The 22,937-nt window shown below is 45.6% G+C and overlaps 1 long non-coding RNA gene across 1 annotated transcript in view; it reads left to right on the forward strand.

Moving 5' to 3' along the window:
* The window catches only part of LOC143927032 (uncharacterized), a 97,337-nt gene extending 86,925 nt beyond the window's left edge, over positions 1-10,412 (forward strand). The window contains exon 3 of the long non-coding RNA XR_013262216.1: positions 10,217-10,412. This is a non-coding gene — a long non-coding RNA (uncharacterized LOC143927032). The remainder of the gene's footprint in view (positions 1-10,216) is intronic.
* Positions 10,413-22,937: the final 12,525 nt, after the last annotated feature.

Consider the following 22,937-nt stretch of genomic DNA (forward strand, 5'->3'; position numbering starts at 1 on the left):
GAGTGCAGTGCAACTCGCGCATGCCCAGTGCGGGCTCGGCTGTGAAGCCAAAAGTTGTCAGGGCCAGGTGCCCACAGTGGCTATGACAGTGCCAGAGAAGAGGGAGATGAGTGAGGCCATGGGACAGGTGAGTGACGAGGCCACATCACTGGACCATGGGACAGGTGAGTGCCTGTCTATTAAAAGTCAGCAGCTACACTTTTTGTAGCTGCTAACTTTTAATAAATGAAACAATGTGCGGAACTCCGCTTTAACCACTTGGCGTCCACGCTATTGCCCAATGATGGCTACAGCGCAGACTTCAATTACCGGGAGGCCATCATATGACTGCCTCCCCTTTGCACGCTCCCCGCGTGCTCCCTGTAGGGCGTGCGCAGCGCGAGCTGTGATCACTGAGTCACCGAGAACCGAGTGATCACAGATCCGAGTAAGGGGCCGGTCCTGGCCCCTTACCACGTGATCAGCTGTCAGCCAATGATAGCTGATCACATGTGCAAACAAAAGCTTGGTAATCGTTTTCTTTTCTCCTCACGCTGACCATCACTGCCACCTATCAGTGCCCATCACGTCCAGCTCTCAGTGCCACCTATTAGTGCCACTTCTCTGTGCCTACCAGTGCCATCTAGCAATGCCCTTTAACTCTTCTGCTGCTAGTATTGACAGATCTGCATCATTTTACTCTGGGAAGGTTTGATCATGTTTTTTTTTTTTATATACCTTTTGCCATGTGATTTTAACATATGATACGAAAAGCTTTTGTACTGGATGAGAAAGAAGAGGTGTTGAAAATGTAATGACAATCAATTTACAAATCATGAAAATCTATATATTTGCAACATTTTCACTTTCCTGATCCTGAATAAATGTGTGAACAATTAGAAAATAGAAAATTCTTCTGATTTACCAGTCATGATCACTATAACCTCTTACCAGTTCATAGGATAATATATCAAGTCAAATAAAAAAAAATTATAAGACCATAATATTAAAAAAATTAAGGTATGTGTATGACATTAATAGTTAAAAAGATAGTATTCACTGTTTGATTTCCTTTTAATTTCACATCATGGTTTAATTTGTATTTTACCCACCTTTTCATGCAGGTCAGGCTTTCCAAAAAAAGGGACATATACAGAGGTTGGGACAAATTATTATTATTTTGACAGAGTTGCTTTAAATAGTCAACATTCTTTATATGGTTAAACTATTTTCCCACTGAACTATTTTTAATTATCCATTCACCAAGGTGACATTGCCACCTTTTATCAGGAAATGGAAAATCAGGGGGCCAACTGTCATGATCAACTGGTTAAAAAAAAAAAAAAAAAAAAAACGATATCACAGGAGGATTCAGAAGAAAAAAAAATGTATGTGTTATTAATATTAACAGGCAATAGCATATATGACATTTTTGCTTTTGCCCAAAGGTTAACTTTATCATAATTCAGTTGGAAGCTGTCCCCATGTCAGGAAAAATCTAGATAATTTATTATGTAGCGCCCTCTTATGCCGCGTACACACGATCAAACAATCAGGTGGAAAAGTCCGGCAAACTCAAGTCCGCCGGACAATCCCCCCATGTGTAGCCTCCGGCATACTTTTTTGACCCGAAAGTATGGCGGACTTAGAAAGTAGTTTTGCACTCCAATCTTCCCGCCGGACTCGCATTTCAGCGGACAATCCGGCCGTGTGTGTGCCAGTCTGCCGTACTTTTGAAATGAACAGACTTTTCCCGCCCGGAGAAAAGTCCGCTCATTCGAGCGGGTCTCCAGGTAGGCGGGGCCCGCGAAGGAGATGTCGCTGGCCCCGCCACCTGGTATGGACTTAAAGGGGAACCCCAACGTGAAAAAAATTGGCGTGGGGGTCCCCCCAAGGTCCACATCAGACCCTTGTCCGAGCACGCTACCCAGCCGGCCAGGAAAGGGGGGGGACGAGCGAGCGCCCCCCTCCTGAGCCGTATCAGGCCGCGTGCCCTCAACATGGGGGGTGCATTGGGGAAGGGGGGGCAGCGCGGCCCCCCTCACCCCAAAGCACCTTGTCCCCATGTTGATGAGAACAAGGGCCTCTTCCCGACAACCCTGGCCATTGGTTGTCGGGGTCTGCGGGGTCTAAGGGGGCCCCTGGATACCGGCCCCCCACCCTATGTGAATGAGTATGGGGTACAATGTACCCCTACCCATTCACCTGTAAAATAAAGTACAAAAAAAACACAACACAGAAGATAAAATAGTTTATTGCACAGCTCCGGGGGTCTTCCGTCTTCAGGGGTCTTCTCGCCGGACTCCTCCGCTATCTTCTTCTAGCTCTTTTACTAGCGGAGGAGCCTGGCTTTCTTCCTCGCTGCCGGCCTCTTCTTCCGACTTCGGGGGTCTTGTCCCCCTCTTCGATTCTTCTGCCGGGCCACCGCACCTTCTTATAGCTCTTTTACAGGCGGTGGCCCGGTCTTCTGTCGTCGCCGCCACCTTCCGTTCTTCTTCTTCTTCTCCTTCTTCTCCTGGAGATGTTGACTCGACGCTCTCTCCGGCCGCAATGCCAGGGACGCGCTGCGCGCCGACTTATATAGGGACAAGGGGCGGGGTCATCGGTTGATGTCACATGGGTTGATGTCACATGGTGACCCCGCCCCCTTACGATGTCACAGTCCCGGAGGATGCTGGGACTGTTGCCATGTGACATCAACCCACGTGACATCAACCCATGTGACATCAACCGATGACCCTGCCCCTTGTCCCTATATAAGTCGCCGCGCAGCGCGTCCCTGGCATTGCGGCCAGAGAGAGCGTCGAGTCAACATCTCCAGGAGAAGAAGGAGAAGAAGAAGAAGAACGGAAGGCGGCGGCGGCGGCAGCGACGACGACAGAAGACCGGGCCACCGCCTGTAAAAGAGCTATAAGAAGGCGTGGTGGCCCAGCAGAAGAACCGAAGAGGGGGACAAGACCCCCGAAGTCGGAAGAAGAGGCCGGTGGCGAGGAAGAAAGCCGGGCTCCTCCGCTAGTAAAAGAGCTAGAAGAAGATAGCGGAGGAGTCCGGCGAGAAGACCCCCGAAGACGGAAGACCCCCGGAGCTGTGCAATAAACTATTTTATCTTGTGTGTTGTGTTTTTTTTTTGTACTTTATTTTACAGGTGAATGGGTAGGGGTACATTGTACCCCATACTCATTCACATAGGGTGGGGGGCCGGTATCCGGATTCCAATAAGCCCCCCGCCCGCAGACCCCGACAACCAACGGCCAGGGTTGTCGGGAAGAGGCCCTTGTCCTCATCAACATGGGGACAAGGTGCTTTGGGGTGGGGGGGCCGCGCTGCCCCCCTACCCCAATGCACCCCCCATGTTGAGGGCACGCGGCCTGGTATGGCTCAGGGGGGGCGCTCGCTCGCCCCCCCTTTCCTGGCCGGCCGGGTAGCGTGCTCGGACAAGGGACTGATGTGGAACTTGGGGGAACCCCCACGCCGTTTTTTTTTCATTCGGCGTTGGGGTTCCCCTTTAAGTCCATACCAGGTGGCTGGGCCAGCGACGTCTCCTTCGCGGGCCCCGCCTACCTTGAGACCCGCTCGAAATGAGCGGACTTTCCTCCGCGTGTGTGGGCGAGTCCGTTTATTTCAAAAGTAGGGCGGATAGTACGGCGGACTTAGTACGCCGTATTAGTCCGCTGAAAAAGTGCCGTGTGTGGGCAAGTAGCTCATTCGGAAAGTCCGACGGACAGTCTGGCGGGAAGTCCGCCAGACTAAGTCCATCGGATAGTCGGCTACGTGTATACGCGGCATTAGTTAAACTGCTAGATAAAAAAATGTTTTAGCTTCATTATAGAGAATGGAGCAGTGATTGATTCTTTTTGTCTATTCAGGGTTTCCTAGTCTGGGTGTTGCAAAAATATAGGGCAGAGAGATACAGATGACCAGTATGAATATTTATCATGCCCTAGCTAATCCCTGGAGGAGGCATCCAGAAGGTGGCTGGGAAGGTGATAAATATTCGGGAAGCTCTGGGTAAACTAATAGAACATAATGAATTATTAATAATAAATAACAATAAAAACGTTTTATTATTATTATTTATTATATATTTATTATTAATTTGATCCTTTCCATATGTTTAGATGCGGCATTCCTTATTTCGGATAATTTGTTAATTCAGATAAATTTGTATTCATTGCTTTCACTAACATCCAAATTTGAAAGGACGTTCCAATAACTATAATGTAATAGTTCGTTATTATTAGTTAGCTAGTTAGTTATTTCAAATTTTCGTTCTTTCAAATTTTTGGATTTTCTTTCTTATTTTCCTATTTTTGAATTTTGGTATTTTTGAATTTTAGAATGTATGCATTTACAAATTTACGAATTTTCAAATTTATGAATTGCGATAATAATGAATGACCCAAAAACAAATGAAACAAAAACAAATTTTTCGGCAGTGATACATGTCTATTTGGTATCACTTCATCTGAGACAGGAGCCGGCCCTATAGAAAAAGCATTGGATTATGTGGCTCTGCTCCTTCCACAGCTGCATTCTTCCTCTACCATTGGCCCTATCCATAACACTGATGCTCTGGGATTGCGGATCGGCAACTTGCAATCTGGGCTTGCCCACCTGCCATCCCAGAGCAGGAGGTCGTGGGCCACATCAGAGGGCTCCGCAGGCCACATGTGGCCTGTTGGGCACTTCTGTCCTAGACTGTATTAGTATTTGGTTAAATCAAATGTAATTATACCCATGGCACTCCTACTGCGTTCATTATTATTATAGCAGTATTGAAGACAAGCATTGTGCAGTTATACACTCATAATTGTTTGACTTACCTTTAGTGAAAAACTGCACATTAAAATGCTCTGTAGGTACAGAGATATGGGTAGCTGAACATATATAAACTATGAAAAACTTAACCTTTGCTGAAGGGAGTCTCTACTTTACCTTTACCATTAAAACAACATTTTACAGATTTCACAAGAACAGGAATAGAGGGGAGATCTCCCATAAGGGACACTGTTTTGAAACACAATAGCTGGATTTTCCCTCACTTTTAGGACCTGTCCTCTCATATAGGGCTTGTTTAAATGAGTGTCCCTCTCTGTAAAGGTGTTCGTTGTGCATTGCTTTCTAACTGGGGGGGGGGGGGGGCTGGTTGAGCAATGGCTACCGGGCATAAAGGAGGTGATACTGTCACCTCTTGCCTGTCTTTTTTTTTTTGCAGCCAGAGATTTTATATGAGAATACAATGCCGCAACCATGAGCCAAAAGTTGGGCTTGTGGTTGGGGTGAGGTCCCATTTAATTAAACTGGTTATTTTTGGCAACAGTATTGTCCACCAAACAACCTTTTGTAAAGATTTTTGCACTGCAACCACAGCAGTGTGTACTAACATGACCTCACCCATGTTTACTTGTGCTGCATAGTCAAACTGCGGCTCAACCGCTAATTTTTACCATCTCCGGCCTCCGACTTTGATGTATGACTGTGACTAGGGTATGGACATTCAAATATTCACATCCTTAAAGTGATACTAAAGCTTATAGATTTTTATTTTTTTATTAAAATAAAAAAGAGGTTTTTGGTAACCTGCTCTGTGCAAAGATTTTACCTTTTTTTCTGGAGTCCCCCTCGCTGTCCACATCTTCTTACTCCATAGAAAGCCCTGTGCTATGGAGGCACCCATGTGGGGGGTGTGTTGTCCCGAGCTGTGACTTGGCCATGACCATTGCCATGACCATTGCTTCAGGCACTGCTCCCTTCTTGCAGGATTTGGCTGACCTGCAGCTGGGACAATGCTGGATCGATTAAAGGAGACAGGCAAGTGTTTAGGGGCAGGGGGATAGAAAAGGTAGCTAAACCTTATTTACCTTAATGGGGGAATGCTTTAAGGTAATGCAGGGAATGCATTAAGGTAAGAAACATTGAAACTTTAGAACTACTTTAATGATTAAATGCCCAACTCATTTGCCACTGGGGGCATTCTGCCCTTCTTGGCATTACCTCAGTGACATTACACCTCCAGCATTCAGAATTGTCTTTTTCCAGTGAGATCCCACCACCAGCACACAGATTGGTCCCTGTAACTCTGTATAGTAGACACGTATTTTCAAAGATTAGTGGTATCAGTAGTTGTAGTAGTAGGCCAGTAGTCACACACCCCCACCACATAAATTGCATATTGAACATGTCTTTCCCATAGACATTGCACACTGGGCCCAGACACACATGTCTGAATGTTCATCGCAGTGAAGCTCAGATCACCAGCAGTCTCTGCCTCCTCATACCTCTTTGCAGATGTCAGTTTCTCCTTGCTTCTTAGTAATTGTAGATTATGTGTATAGTCCAGGATTGCGCACACACGTGTGTGTGTGTTAGGATGTATTTGATTTTCTTCTGCATCCTGTCCCCAGCAGATGCACATCATTACCCAGTATCCATACCAGTGTAGCTGGGTGCAGAGACCCTGGCGCGGTTGTGGTCAGGACACAGACACTGTTGTCTTCTGCTTGATTACCTTCCTCTATCCCACTCACCATGTTGTTTTGCCTCTACACACTAGGGAGATCTGGAGAGACAGAAAGGACTAAAATGACTATGATGCAGCTGCATGGCTATAGCTTAGGAAATGTAGTTTGCAAGGAAAGCTGCACTGTGAAACTGAATGGGGTCTGTCAACTACAAAAGGACGAGGACACCTTGTAATAGGAGGAGAGTTGGGCAATTTTCTCTTAGGCTTTTGATAAGAACTTCCTGCTGTTTCTGGGGCCCGGAGTTGTGTGTGTGTGTGTGTGTGTGTGTGTGTGTGTGTGTGTGTGGCAATTACCCCTGAATGAGCCACTGGTTCCCTGATTCTGCATGACACAACCCCTTCTAGCAAAGCTACACCTTCTGACACACCAAAACTTATGAAGGAAAATGTATTCCGGCTTATCCAAGGCCTCACTCCTACTGACCACCATTGCTGGGAACTCTCAGGAGGGGGTAAGATGGGAGGGAGCTTTTGTTCGTTGTGTTCTTTATGTTTTGTTGCACTAATTTTGTATACTGGCTCCCTAATGTCATACACACTTACCTTTAGCTGGGTTCTACCCCTGCGGTCCCTGGACTGCAGAGCCACCTGTGGTCCTCCCGTCCTTTCTCTCGTTCCCACACAGCGGGTCCCCACTGGATCCCTGCTGACACCCCAGTCTATTCTTGTCTAGGTGGTATAGTGTCTCTATTTCCACCTCTGGTAATTTCCCCAGTCCTTGTCTCCCCTGCCTTCTTCTGTCCCCCTACTTCCAACTACTTATTCTTTTCTCTTTCTTCCTGCTTTCCTTTCCTCCTCTGGGGTTTGTTCTGCTCGTCTCCCCTTCTACTGGTCGCCTGGGTGGGGCTCGCTCCCTGCTCCCGGTCCGCCCCCCCGAGTCTGAGCTTCCTCGCTGCTTTCCCGCCGTCGGGGGTTTCTCAGCCCACAGCCGTATAGCCGCTCTCATGCCGCAAAAAGCCGACTTTATCACGCCTATTGAACTGAAGTGTGTCTCTCTGAATGTGAAGGGCCTTAACATTCCTGAAAAGAGATCGCAAATTCTAACTTCCCTGTCCAAACATAAAGCACACTTCATTTTCCTCCAAGAGACACACTTTCGCTCGGATGCGGTGTCCAAGTTGTCTAATCATATCTATCGCACAGCGGTTCACGCTACGAACCCAGCAGCAAAAATGAAAGGTACCTCCATATTAATTTCCAGAAATGCCAACTTCCATCAGACTGACTCCATTATCGACCCGGAGGGTAGATTCGTTTTCCTTAAGGGCACATACGCTTCCAAACCTATAACTCTTGCGAACATATATTGTCCTAACGAACATCTAGTCTCCTTTTTCAGGAAAATAGGCGACCTCCTCTCTTCCTTTCAGACTGGCCTGGTACTCCTGGGAGGGGATTTTAACGTGCCTTTGAGCCCTGTTTTAGATTCCTCATCGGGAGCCTCAGCTTTACCGTACAGGGCTCTCAGGCAAATTAAATTGCAACTTCAAAATTTGACCCTGCACGATGCCTGGCGCACCTTGAACCCCTCCGGGAAGGACTATACCTTCTACTCGGCCCCCCACAATAAATATTTGAGAATAGATTACTTTTTTATCTCCCAAACAGACCTGCCCTTACTGCACCGAACGACCATTGAACTTTGTCTGACCACCACCCTATAACGATCACACTCACGTTCCCTGACAGGACCACCAGATCTAAAACGTGGAGATTGAACCCTTCTGTTCTCTCCGACCCAATGACGCTAGATTACTTGAAGAGCCGTATCACCCTCTACTTCAATGAGAACGCCTCCCCGGAGGTATCGGCAGTATCCCTGTGGGAAGCGCACAAATGCGTTATTCGTGGGGAACTTATCGCGCTAGCCGGAAAAGCCAAGAAACTGCACCAAACGTCTATCTCCAACCTGACCAAAAAGATTGCAACCCTAGAAATAATACACAAACAATCACAAGCCCAGTCCACTTTACAAGAGCTACTACACACACGCTCGCTCCTCTTAGAGGAACTGAACAAACGAACTAGGCGCCGCTATGTACTGGGTCAACGAGTGTTTTACGAGCATGGAAATAAGAGCGGCCGCCTTTTGGCCCGCACGGTCCAAGCTTCTAAAGCCTCATCCACTATACACCACTTGAGGAATGCTCGTGGATCACTCTTGAACAAAAATTAAGATATGGCTAAGGAGTTTGAAACCTTTTACTCCAATCTATATAATTTATCCAAGAACCACTCTGGTTCACTCTCGTCCAACACCCGGCTAGAACTCATCAGGCACTTCCTCTCACGCAATACCCCGACACCAATATCCCCCCATCAAGCTCAAGCCATGGAAACTCCGCTCACCAGGGACGAGCTGGACCTGGCCATTAAACAAATGAAACCCGGCAAGAGCCCAAGCCCGGACGGATTCACGCTCCAATATTACAAACTTTTCCTAGACGCGCTGGCCCCCAAATTTCTTGCGACCCTTAATACCCTTTCAGACCCCCAGACGCTGCCCCAAGACATGCTCATGGCGCATATAGCCCTTATCCCAAAAGATGGGAAGGACCCGTCCCAAGTCTCCAATTACCGACCCATATCACTCCTGAATGTAGATATAAAATTTTTTGCAAAAATGCTAGCGAACAGACTGCTCCCTTTGATCCCTGAGATCAAAACGTCACTTCCGCCCATACTTCTTAAAGGCACATTTTTTTAATGTAATTTTTTTAAAAATTACAAAATGATTTATATTTTTTGCATTGAAGTCCAACTATCAGATCTGACGACTTTTTGACCCCAGATCTCATGTTTAAGAAGACCTGTCATGCTTTTTTTCTATTACAAGGGATGTTGCACAATTTATTTTTTATTTTTAAAACAGTGTAAATATAAAAAATAAAAGGTAAAATAAATAAGAAATTTTTTTTTAAACACCCCCCCCCCCCATCCTGCTGAGCTTGTGTGCAGAAACGAACGCAAATGTGAGTAGCGCCTGCATATGAAAACGGTGTTCAAACCACACATGTGAGGTATCACCGCGATCGGTAGAGCGAGAGCAAGGATTCTAGTCCTAGACCTCCTCTGTGACGCAAAACATACAACCGGTATAATTTTTTAAATGTCGCCAACTGAGATTTTTATGTATAAATGTTTGTCACCATTCCACGAGCGGATGCAATTTTGAAGCGTGACATGTTGGGTATCAATTTACTCGGCGTAACATTATCTTTCACAATATAAAAACAATTTGGCTGTTGTCTTATTTTTTCATTCAAAAAAGTGTATTTTTTTTTTTTAAAAAGTGCGCTTGTAAGACCGCTGTGCAATTACAGTGTGACAAAGTATTACGACTGCCATTTTATTCTCTAGGGTGTTCGAAAAATATATATAATGTTTAGGGGTTCTAAGTAATTTTCTAGCAAAAAAAAAAACAGTTTTTAGCTTGTAAACACCAAGTCTGAAAAAGAGGCCCGGTCCTTACCTGGTTAAATCAGGTGTGAGGAGGTGACACTGTGCCCTGTGATCTTTGACTTCTCCCATATTGTTCAGGTAAATCTCAACATCTTTAAGGTTGCCTACCCCTGGTCTAATAGCTTGGCAGAGCTTGACTCAATCCAAATGACATACTGCAGATCATAACAAGCTTTGATTGAAAACTTGTGCAGAGCTTCACAGATGAACATCAGATCAAAAGATCATAGTGTGTCTGTCTTGTCCCAGCAGAATACAGCATGTGATGAATGGGGGCTAAGGCATGAAGAAAAAGAAGACTGGGGCTAACTATATAGAGCAGTCCTAAGCTATATGGAGTAATGCCTGTACACACAATGAGATTATCGGATGAATGATCGCCCATTATATTTTTTTTTTGCATGCTAATCTCAGGTCGATTGTGAATAGTTTACTAAAGTCAAAATGATCGTACGACATAATAAAAATTTGGAAGTGATTGTAATGTGTTGTAGTGTATTTGTTTTGCATTTTCAAAGACAACTGTACTGATTAAATAAAAAAAAAATTTCGTGCATGTCTGATCAAATACTATCAGAACTATCCTGATCGGCTCTGAAAGCTGTGTACTAACGATCATACGATCGATACGAAATTGGTATTTTTTGTACGATTTTCTGATTGTGTGTACGGGGGCTTAAGGAAACATAACATTTTTTAAAGGCAAACAAACAACAATGCATGTGTAACATGATACTCCACATTGAAATCTATGATTTAAAATATTAAACAATTTAGTATTCAGCCCATATATTAAGTGAAGACTCTATTCCAGGAACACTGGAAAGAGAAAAAACGGAGAACAAGAGAATAACAATGCAAACATTAACATACTGTAAGCCCCCATTCACACCAGAGCGACTTATGCGATTTGACAAGTCAAATCGCATGACAAGCCGCACCCTATTGTCAGCAATGGGACTGTTCAAATTAGTTCCTGCACTACGTTTGGTGATTTCCGGTGCGACTTGCATGAAGCCGCACAGATGTCTTCCAAATTTCACCTGAAGTCGCACTGACGTGCTGCTTTGAAATCATGCGCTTTCAGATGAAGTTGCATGATTTTAAAGCCGCATTCAATTTGAACGAGGGCTAAACCTGAAAGTCATTACTGGTGTCTTTAAAGTGCTATTAAACCCAAAAGAAAACATTTATTATATTGCAGCTTACTAATTCTTAGATATGATGGTTCTATTTGTTTCCTTTTTTTAGGCCTTCTTTCTTCTATTTTCATCAGATGATCCAGCCAGAAAGTCTGTTGCTTTTCACAACACTCAAGCTCTCCAGCAGAATGTATTAGGGCCGGTTCACACAGGGGGCGACACGAGGCGACACGACTTGCCGTGCCGCGACCTGCCGCGACCTCAGCGGCGACTTGCAAATGACTTCTGTATAGAAGTCAATGCAAGTCGCCCCGAGGTCGCCCAAAAGTAGTACAGGAACCTTTTTTCTAAGACGGAGCGACTCGAGTCGCTCCTCTTAGAACGGTTCCATTGTACAGAACGGGGGCGACTTGTCAGGTCGCGGCACGGCAAGTCGTGTCGCCTCGTGTCGCCCCCTGTGTGAACCGGCCCTTAGTTTACATGGATGGGGAAAACCACTTAACGCTGGCAAGGGTAACTAAAATGATCAGCATTTTTTTATTTGTTTAAAACATTTATCCCAAAAAAAAACCCTGCTCTAACTGCTTATAAAGCATGATAGGGAAGGGAATACCACCGCCCCAGGTGGGTCAGCCAAAAATGAGATCTCTCCAGTTTAGAAGCCACAGGTGCTGGCAATGCATATAGCAATGAAAAATAGGAAAAATTCTGGACTCCAAAAACTGCCTTTTATTCAAAAAAACAGGATCAAAATTACATGCCACAGCAGAATGGACAGAGGAGCTTCTGGGGAAAAAAATGAGAAAATAAAAAAATTAAAACTGAAGAAATAAGGAAATGTGCATAAATGATTCAGATAGATATAATTAAACTGGGAAAAGTATATCAAAGACACATACAGTGGTGTGAAAAAGTGTTTGCCCCCTTCCTCATTTCCTGTTCCTTTGCATGTTTGTCACACTTAAGTGTTTCGGAACATCAAACCAATTTAAACAATAGTCAAGGACAACACAAGTAAACACAAAATGCAATTTGTAAATGAAGGTGTTTATTATTAAAGGTGAAAAAAAATCCAAACCATCATGGCCCTGTGTGAAAAAGTGATTGCCCCCCTTGTTAAAACATACTATAACTGTGGTTGTCCACACCTGAGTTCAATTTCTCTAGCCACACCCAGGCCTGATTATTGCCACACCTGTTCACAATCAAGGCATCACTTAAATAGGAGCTGCTTGACACAGTAAGGTCCACCAGAAGATCCTTAAAAGCTACACATCATGCCGAGACCCAAAGAAATTCAGGAACAATTGAGAAAGAAAGTAATTGAGATCTATCAGTCTGGAAAGGGTTATAAAGCCATTTCCAAAGCTTTGGGAATCCAGCGAACCACAGTGAGAGCCATTATCCACAAATGGCGAAGACATGGAACAGTGGTGAACCTTCCCAGGAGTGGCCGGCCGCCAAAAATTACCCCAAGAGCGCAGCGACGACTCATCCAAGAGGTCACAAAAGACCCCACAACAACGTCCAAGGAACTGCAGGCCTCACTTGCCTCAGTTAAGGTCAGCGTTCATGCCTCCACCATCAGGAAAAGACTGGGCAAAAATGGCCTGCATGGCAGAGTTCCAAGGAGAAAACCACTGCTGAGCAAAAAGAACATCAAAGCTCGCCTCAATTTCTCCACAACACATCTTGATGATCCCCAAGACTTTTGGGACAACATTCTGTGGACCGATGAGACAAAAGTGGAACTCTTTGGAAGGTGTGTGTCCAAGTATATCTGGCGTAGAAGGAACACTGCATTTCATAAAAAGAACATTATACCAACAGTAAAATATGGTGGTGGTAGTGTGATGGTCTGGGGCTGTTTTGCTGCTTCAGGACCTGGAAGACTTGCCGTGATAAAAGGAACTATGAATTCTGCTGTCTACCAAGAGATCCTGAAGGAGAATGTCCGACCATCTGTTCGTGTACTCAAGCTGAAACGAACTTGGGTTCTGCAGCAGGACAATGATCCTAAACACACCAGCAAGTCCACCACCGAATGGCTGAAGAAAAACAAAATGAAGACTTTGGAGTGGGCTAGCCAAAGTCCTGACCTGAATCCTATTGAGATGTTGTGGTATGACCTTAAAAAGGCCGTTCATGCTCGAAAACCCTGTAATGTAACTGAATTAGGACAATTCTGCAAAGATGAGTGGGCCAAAATTCCTCCAGGACGCTGTAAAAGCCTCATTGCACGTTATCGCAAAAGCTTGGTTGCAGTTGTTGCTGCTAAGGGTGGCCCAACCAGTTATTAGGTTTAGGGGGCAATCACTTTTTCACACAGGGCCATGATGGTTTGGATTTTTTTTCACCTTTAATAATAAACACCTTCATTTACAAATTGCATTTTGTGTTTACTTGTGTTGCCCTTGACTATTGTTTAAATTGGTTTGATGTTCCGAAACACTTAAGTGTGACAAACATGCAAAGGAACAGGAAATGAGGAAGGGGGCAAACACTTTTTCACACCACTGTACATTATCACTAATCTGAAAAAAACCCCCATCTGTTTAGCCCTCTTGTTCTGAATTCATATGGAAGAGTTACTTAGTCCCCTTTCACACTGGGGTGGGGGCGGCGTCAGTGGTAAAATGCCCCTATTTTTAGCAGCGCTTTACCGCCAATTTCACAGCACTATTTGGCCTCTAGCGGGACGCTTTTACCCCCGCTAGAGGCCGAGAAAGGGTTAAAACCACTGCAAAGCGCTGCTGCAGCAGCGCTATGCCGGTGGTATAGCCGAGCTGTCCCATTGATTTCAATGGGCAGGATCAGTGTATACACCGCTCCTTCTCCACTCCAAAGATGCTGCTAGCAGGACTTTTTTTACCGTCCTGCCAGCGCACCGCTCCAGTGTGAAAGGCCCTTGGGGGTTTCACATTGGAGACACTGCAGCAGCTCTCTGAGGATTTGCAGACGCTATTTTTAGCGCTGTAGCGCCTGCAAAGCACCCCAGTGTGAAAAGGGTCTTAGTGAATGTTTGTGATATCGGATCATGGTGTTGCACTAACAATCTGATACAATGTCGTAACCAGTAACAAACAGTGTACCAGCATAGCAATCATAGGATTCATCAACAGCCACTATATTGACATGAGGATCTAAATACAAGGACATTAACTACTGAGATGGAGAAACATTGTTACTCATAAAAATGGGAAATGTCCCATTCATGATTCACCCCCCCCCCCCCCCCCCCCTGGTTTTCTAGTATTGAAAAAGAAGATCCAATACACCTCCCTCTTGCATAATATTCTGAAATTGTCCCCTCCTCCAGCTGGCACAACTATCTTCTCAATAACGTGGATCACCAGATTGTTTCTGATGCACCAGATTCCGATAGTTAGCTACATTGGTGTTATGGCCCTTGTGAATGTTGTACAGGTGATCGTACAGGCGATCACACAATCTGCGCGTCGTACGCCCAACGTATTGTATATGACACATCTGACATGGATTCATGTAGACCACAAACTTAGTATTGTAGTGGGAAAATGTGGTGATATTAGATTGTTTATTAGTGGCAGTAGCTTGAACTGGACAACAAGGACAACCATTTTGTCCGCATCCAAAAATGCCCTTGAACTGTAACCTATGCTTACAGGGACCTGTACTGGTATATAAACTTGGTGATAGAGTTTAGTTTATATACAAGTTGATAGTCAAAATGATATACCAGTACACGTCCCTGTAAACATTGGTTATCCTGTAAATGGTTTGCTGTAATTCAATTACAAAGTGTGAGCCGGAGTTTGGCTTTAATTGGTTAGTGTATTTAAATCATCCAATACATTAAACAGTCCCTTCCCCCAGACTGACAAGGCTGCTGTCTACTGTGCCTCCTGTTCTCTTTCATCCAGAGTGGAGGAGGGGGGGCACTTTAACACAAGAGGTGTGTTACTGGCCAGGTCACCAGGTGATATCAGAGGGGAAAAAACCTTAAAAGAAAACTAAAGAAGCCACCGCATCTAATGATTGGTAAGCTGCAATATATTGCATTGTTGATTTCTAAGATCACTTTAAGACTCGGTTCACACTGGGACGACTTGTCAGGTGACTTAGCCGTCTGACAAGTTCCGTTCTGTACAATGGAACCGTTCTAATAAGAGCATCTCAAGTCGCTCCGACTTAGAAAAAGGTTCCTGTACTAATTTGGGGGCGACTTGAGGCGATTTGGTTTGACTTCTGTACAGAAGTTGTTTTGCAAGTCGCCGCTGCTGTCGTGTGCAGGTCGCCTGCGGCAGTCACGCTGCAAGTCGTGCTGCCTCAGTGTGAACCGGCTCTAAAGAACCCGCAGACTAATGACGAGTCTTCCTTCTATTCCCATGTGCTTGTAGTACACCTGATATTCACTCTCCCCCTCTCATGATAGATATAGATAGATAGATAGATAGATAGATAGATAGATAGATAGATAGATAGATAGATAGATAGATAGATAGATAGATAGATTTGATTAGATAGATAGATAGATAGATAGATAGATAGATAGATAGATAAACTGTAGATTTTTTTTATTTTTATTAGCAACAAAAAAGGTAAATTATTACTATTGATAATAATATTTTATTACATTTAATATGAATTGAATGTATTAGTATTATTACTATTTTTATTACTACTACTACAGTAACAATAATAATCACAATACAATATTATATTATTAATATATTATATTAATACTGTAATGAAAATGTTACTACAAAAAATAAATAATAGCAGCTATAAATAACAATGTACTGACTTGTGACAGCTTGTGAAATGCAAACTGATCTTACACGCACACAGTGGGGTGAAGATCAATCAAGTAGTATGTAAAGAACAGTCAGTCAAGGTTTTTAGATAGGTAGCTGTGTATGTAAACTATTCATTACAAGTTAAGAAATAAAAAAAAATAAAATAAAATAAAAAGTTTGTGCTTTCTCCAAAGCAAATTATGTGTGCAGCAATACTGCCATCCAGAGGACAATAGACAGAACTGCTGTTTGGAATAATTAGCTGCTTTAGGCTCTTAACCACTTGCTTACTGGGCACTTAAACCCCCTCTCCTGTCCAGACCAATTTTCAGCTTGCAGCGCTGTCTCACTTTGAATAACAATTGCGTGGTCATACAACACTGTACCCAAATAGAGCTTTCTTTTGGTGGTATTTAAGCACATCAGCGGTTTTTAAAAAGACTGAATTTAATATATATATATATATATATATATATATATATATATATATATATATATATATATATATTTTAGATTTTGTTATAAAATTTAGCAAACAGATGTTTTATGCGCAGCCCAGTTAATTGCGGGAGTGGTGTCTTCCGCCTCTGTTAGAGGGTTCCTCATTCAACTATCCTCGAGGCTTAACCACTTAACAACCGCCCATTGCCGATTAACGGCTTCAGGGCGGTTGTTTAACTCTAAGAGGCCGTTAATTAACGGCCTCCCAGAATTCTGCTCTCGCGCGCCCCCTGGGGCGCGCACTCGAGAGCATCCGTGACCGCCGGGTCCACAGGACCCGGCGCATCACGAATCACGGTAAACGGCCGCTCAGCGCGGCCGTTTACCACGTGATCGCTCCGTCAAATGACGGAGTGATCACTTGTAAACAAACCGGCGTCATGTTATGACGCCGGTTCCTCCCTCCCCCTCTGTGTACCGATCGGTACAGCGGAGGGGGAAGAGATCGGTGTCAGCAGGGATGTGGGCTGCATCTGCAGTGCCCACATCGCTGCGCACCGAAAATTAACCCCTCAATTCCCTGCCAACACTCTGCAATACCCTGCCATTACTCTGCATTACTCTGCAATACCCCCATTACTCTGCATTACTCTGCAATACCCCCATTACTCTGCAATACCCCATTACTCTGCAATACCCCCATTACTCTGCAATACCCTGCAACACTCTGCATTACCCTGCAGCACTCTGCATTACCCTGCAGCACTCTGCATTGCCCTGCAGCACTCTGCATTGCCCTGCAGCACTCTGCATTGCCCTGCAACACTCTGCATTGCCCTGCAACACTCCGCAATGCCCTGCAACACTCCGCAATGCCCTGCAACACTCCGCAATGCCCTGCAACGCTCCGCAACGCCCTGCTACGCTCCGCAACACCTTGCAACGCTCCGCAACACCTTGCAAAGCTCCGCAACACTCCGCAATACCCTGCAACACTCTGCAATACCCTGCAACACCTTGCAACACTCTGCAATACCCTGCAACACTCTGCAACACCTTGCAACACTCCGCAATACCCTGCAACACTCCGCAACACCTTGCAACACTCTGCAATACCCTGCAATACCCTGCAACACTCTGCAATACCCTGCAACACTCTGCAACACCCTGCAACACCCTGCAACACTCTGCAATACCCTGCAACACTCTGCAATACTCTGCAACACTCTGCAATACTCTGCAACGCCCTGCAACACTCCGCAACGCCCTGCAACACTCCGCAACGCCCTGCAACTCTCCGCAATGCCCTGCAACACTCCGCAATGCCCTGCAACACTCCGCAATGCCCTGCAACACTCTGCAACGCTTTGCAATACCCTGCAACACTCTGCAACACCCGCCAATACCCTGCAACACTCTGCAATGCTCTGCAACACCCGCCAATACCCTGCAACACTCTGCAATGCTCTGCAACACTCGCCAATACCCTGCAATGCAATACTCTGCAACGCCATACTCTGAGATACCCAGCCATAGTCGGTGATACCCTGCAATACCCAGCCATAGACATCCCCCCCCCCCTCCCGCCGCCCTCCGGTGCTTCTACCGAATCGCTAATACGATCAAAGACAGAATCTTTTTTTTTTTTTTTTTTTTTTTTCAGGCTTCCCAGCTTAGAGGTGAGATGTGGGGTCTTATTGACCCCACATCTCACTGTAAAGAGGACCTGTCATGCCATATTCCTATTACAAGGGATGTTTACATTCCTTGTAATAGGAATAAAAGTGATCCAAAAAATTATTTTTGGGGAAAAAAATGTCAAACTAAAATAAATAAAGTAAAATGAACAATAAAAAAAAAATGTTTTTTTTTAAAGCGCCCCTGTCCCCATGTGCTCGCATGCAGAAGCGAACGCATACGTAAGTCCCGCCCACATATGAAAACGGTGTTCAAACCACACATGTGAGGTATCGCTGCGAACGTTAGAGCGAGAGCAATAATTCTAGCCCTAGACCTCCTCTGTAACTCAAAACATATAACCAGTAAAAAAAAAATTTAATCGTCGCCTATGGGGATTTTTAAGTAGCGACGTTTGGCCCCATTCCACGAGCGTGTGCAATTTTGAAGAGTGACATATTAGGTATCTATTTACTCAGCGTAACTTCATCTTTCACATTATGGAAAAATTGGGCTAACTTTACTGTTATTTTTTTTTTTTTAAGCCCAAAACTGTTTTTTTTTCCAAAAAAAGCATTCGAAAAATTACTGCGCAAATACCGTGCGAGATAAAAAGTTGCAAAGACCACCATTGTATTCTCCAGGGTGTTTGCTAAAAAAACATATATAATGTTTTGGAGTTCTATGTAATTTTCTAGCAAATAAATGATGATTTTTACATGTAGGAGAGAAATGTCAGAATTGTCCTGGGTGCTCCAGAACACCTGATGGCGCTCCCTGCATGTTGGGCCTCTGTATGTGGCCACACTGTGTAAAAGTCTCACACATGTGGTATCGCTGTACTCGGGAGTAATAGCAGAATGTGTTTTGGGGTGTAATTTGTGGTATGCATATGCTGTGTGTGAGAAATAACCTGATAATATGACAATTTTGTGAAAAAAAAAAAAAAAGTAAAAAAAATCTTGATTTTGCAAAGAATTGTGGGAAAAAATGACAACTTCAAAAAACTCATCATGCCTCTTACTAAATACCTTGGAATGTCTTCTTTCCAAAAAGGGGTCATTTGGGGGGTATTTGTACTTTTCTGGCATGTTAGGGTCTCAAGAATTGAAATAGGCCGTCAGTACTTCAGGTATGATCAATTTTCAGATATTGGCACCACAGCTTGTGGACTCTATAACTTTCACAAAGACCAAATAATATCCACCAATTTGTACTTATTTTTACCAAAGATATGTAGTAGTATAAATTTTGGCCAAAATTTATGAAGAAAAAATTACTAATCTGCTAAATTTTCTAACAGAAACAAAGAAAAATTCATTTTTTTACAGAATTTTCGGTATTTTTTCCTTTATAGCACAAAAAATAAAAAACCCAGCGGTGATTAAATACCACCAAAAGAAAGCTCTATTTGTGTGAAAAAAAGGACAAAAATTTCATATAGGTCCAGTGCTGCATGACTGAGTAATTGTCATTCAAAATGCGAGAGCACCGAAAGCTGAAAATTGGTCTGGTTATTAAGGGTGTTTAAGTGCCCAGTGGTCAAGTGGTTAAAAAAAGCACGAAACGAGTTGATTAACGCCAAAACTAAGGAATACAAAGCCTTAGCGTCCCAACATAAGGATTCACCATCCCCCAATCTCTTAACTAAACTCGAGCAAGCTTGCTTAGAACTCAATATTTGTCTCATCACAAGAGCTGAAAAGCAATTACGCTGGTCCAAGCATAGGTTTTTCCCATGGCGTGTTCCTCCAGGATCTCTACTGGCACGTAAGCTTACTTCGAGATATACTCACTCAGCATTACCCAAAATTTGACTCACAGGAGGCCAAATCTCCCAAAATCCTCAAAAGATCTTACAAGAATTCCATAACTTTTATGCTGACCTATATGGACAGCCTCGGGAGGCTGCATCTTCATCTTTAGGGGAATTCCTAGAGAACCTACATGTTCCCTCTATCGAGGAAGCACATAGAGAACTAATGCATCAACCTTTTACCTGTGAAGAGATTAGTAATACTATCAAACTGTTACCGCTTCACAAATCACCTAGACCAGACAGTCTCACCAATATTTATAACAAACAGTTCTCAGAACAGTTGGTCCCACATATGGCTCTGTATTTCAATTCCCTGCGGAGTGGAGGCGTGGTCCCCCCAGACGAGAATAGGGCCTATATTAGTGTTATCCCCAAACCCTAATAAGGATAATACTGATGTCCTTAATTATCGTCTGATCTCGCTAATTAATTGTGACCTGAAAATTCTTATAAAACGTATGGCCCTACGTCTTAGCTAATTTCTGGCAGAATATATACATGGGGACCAGTCGGGATTTATCGCTGGGCGCCAAACAGTAGACCAAATCCGTACAACTGTCAGCCTGATCTCAGCTGTACGTACTAACTGGGATGCCTCCGTTTCTCGGGAGCTTCTTCTACTATCATTAGACCTTCACAAGGCGTTTGATAGTGTAAATTGGAATTACTTATTCATTAAGCTAGAGGCTTTCGGATTTGGCCCCAGCTTTTTATCCCTACTGAAAACTCTATATGGATTCCCGTCAGCTCCGGCCTCCATACGGGGTTACAAATCGTCGGCATTCACTATCAAATGTGGCACAAGACAAGGATGCCCTTTATCTCCCTTACCTTTTGCACTAGCTATTGAGCCTTTGGCCATGGCAATTAGGTACCACTCTAGTATATCTGGTATTAATTGTGGTCAACAAGTGCATAAATGCGCGTTGTTTGCTGACGATGTCCTTATGTATTCTACAAACCCTCAGGTCACGTTACCCCATTTGCTATTTCTACTGGAGCAGTTCTCCCAGCTCTCTGGCCTCTCTTTGAACCCTGGTAAAACAACAGCTCTTAATGTGTCACTTCCCCCCTCAATAGTATGGAGTCTTAGGCCGCGTACACACGCGGGGACTGTCTGCCGAAACTAAGTTCGTCAAACAGTCCGCTCAAACTTTTGAATGAACGAACACGCCCACACACGGCACTTTTTGAGCGGACAAATACGGCAAACTAAGTTCGTCGTACTAAGTCCGCGCAACTTTTGAAATGAACGGACTCGCCCACACACGAGGCAACAGTCTGCTCATTTCGAGCGCGTGTCAAGGTAGGCGGGGCCCGCGACGGAGACGTGGCGGGCTCCGCCGCCTGGAATGGAATTAAAGGGGAACCCCAACGCCGAAAAAAATCGGCGTGGGGGTTCCACCAAAGTCCACAACAGACCCTTGTCCGAGCACGCTACCCGGCAGGCCAGGAAAGGGGGGCGAGCGAGCGTCCCCCCTCCTCCTGAGCCGTACCAGGCCGCGTGCCCTCAACATGGGGGGTGCCTTGGGGAAGGGGGGGCCGCGCGGCCCCCCCACCCCAAAGCACCTTGTCCCCATGTTGATGAGGACAAGGGCCTCTTCCCGACAACCCTGGCCGTTGGATGGCGGGGTCTGCGGGCGGGGGGCTTATAGGAATCCAGGAGCCCCCTTTAATAAGGGGGCCCCCGGATACCGGCCCCCCACCCTATGTGAATGAGTATGGGGTACAATGTACCCCTACCCATTCACCTGTAAAATAAAAGTACCCAAAAAAAAACACAACACACTAGATAAAATATTTTATTGCACAGCTCCGGGGGTCTTCCGTCTTTGGGGGTCTTCTCGCCGGACTCCTCCGCTATCTTCTTGTAGCTCTTTTGCTAGCGGAGGAGTCCGGCTTTCTTCCTCCCCGCCGCCGGCCTCTTCTCCCGACTTCGGGGGTCTTGTCCCCCTCTTCGGTTCTTCTGCCGGGCCACCGCGCCTTCTTATAGCTCTTTTGCAGGCGGTGGCCCAGTCTTCTGTCGCCGCTGTCACCGCCGCCTTCCATTCTTCTTCTTCTTCTCCAGGAGATGTTGACACGTCGCTCTCTCCGGCCGGAATGCCAGAGCCGCGCTGCGCGGCCACTTATATAGTGACAATGGGGCGGTGTCACATGGTATATGTCACATGGGTTGGTCACATGGGTTGATGTCACATGGGGACTATGACATCGTAAGGGGGCGGGGTCACCATGTGACCAACCCATGTGACATATACCATGTGACACCGCCCCATTGTCACTATATAAGTGGCCGCGCAGCGCGGCTCTGGCATTCCGGCCGGAGAGATCGTCGAGTCAACATCTCCAGGAGAAGAAGAAGAAGAACAAGAAGAAGAACAAGAACGGAAGGCGGCGGCGGCGGCGGCGACGACAGCGGCGACAGAAGACCGGGCCACCGCCTGTAAAAGAGCTACAAGAAGGCGCGGTGGCCCGGCAGAAGAACCGAAGGCGGCGACAGAAGAACGGAAGACGGCGACAGAAGACCGGGCCACCGGACCAGGCGCGGTGGCCCGGCAGAAGAACCGAAGAGGGGGACAAGACCCCCGAAGTCGGGAGAAGAGGCCGGCGGCGGGGAGGAAGAAAGCCGGACTCCTCCGCTAGCAAAAGAGCTACACACACATAGCGGAGGAGTCCGGCGAGAAGACCCCCGGAGCTGTGCAATAAAATATTTTTTCTCTGTGTTGTGTTTTTTATTGTACTTTAGTTTACAGGTGAATGGGTAGGGGTACATTGTACCCCATACTCATTCACATAGGGTGGGGGGCCGGTATCCGGGGGCCCCCTTCTTAAAGGGGGCTCCCGGATTCCGATAAGCCCCCCGCCCGCAGACCCCGACAACCAACGGCCAGGGTTGTCGGGAAGAGGCCCTTGTCCTCATCAACATGGGGACAAGGTGCTTTGGGGTGGGGGGGCCGCGCGGCCCCCCCTTCCCCAAGGCACCCCCCATGTTGAGGGCACGCGGCCTGGTACGGCTCAGGAGGGGGGGGGCGCGCTCGCTCGCCCCCCTTTCCTGGCCGGCCGGGTAGCGTGCTCGGACAAGGGTCTGGTGTGGACTTGGGGGAACCCCCACGCCG

The sequence above is a fragment of the Lithobates pipiens genome, unplaced genomic scaffold, assembly GCF_037356315.1.
Source record: "Lithobates pipiens isolate NorthernLeopardFrog02 unplaced genomic scaffold, aLitPip1_a1.2 Scaffold_23, whole genome shotgun sequence".
Taxonomy (NCBI): domain Eukaryota; kingdom Metazoa; phylum Chordata; class Amphibia; order Anura; family Ranidae; genus Lithobates; species Lithobates pipiens.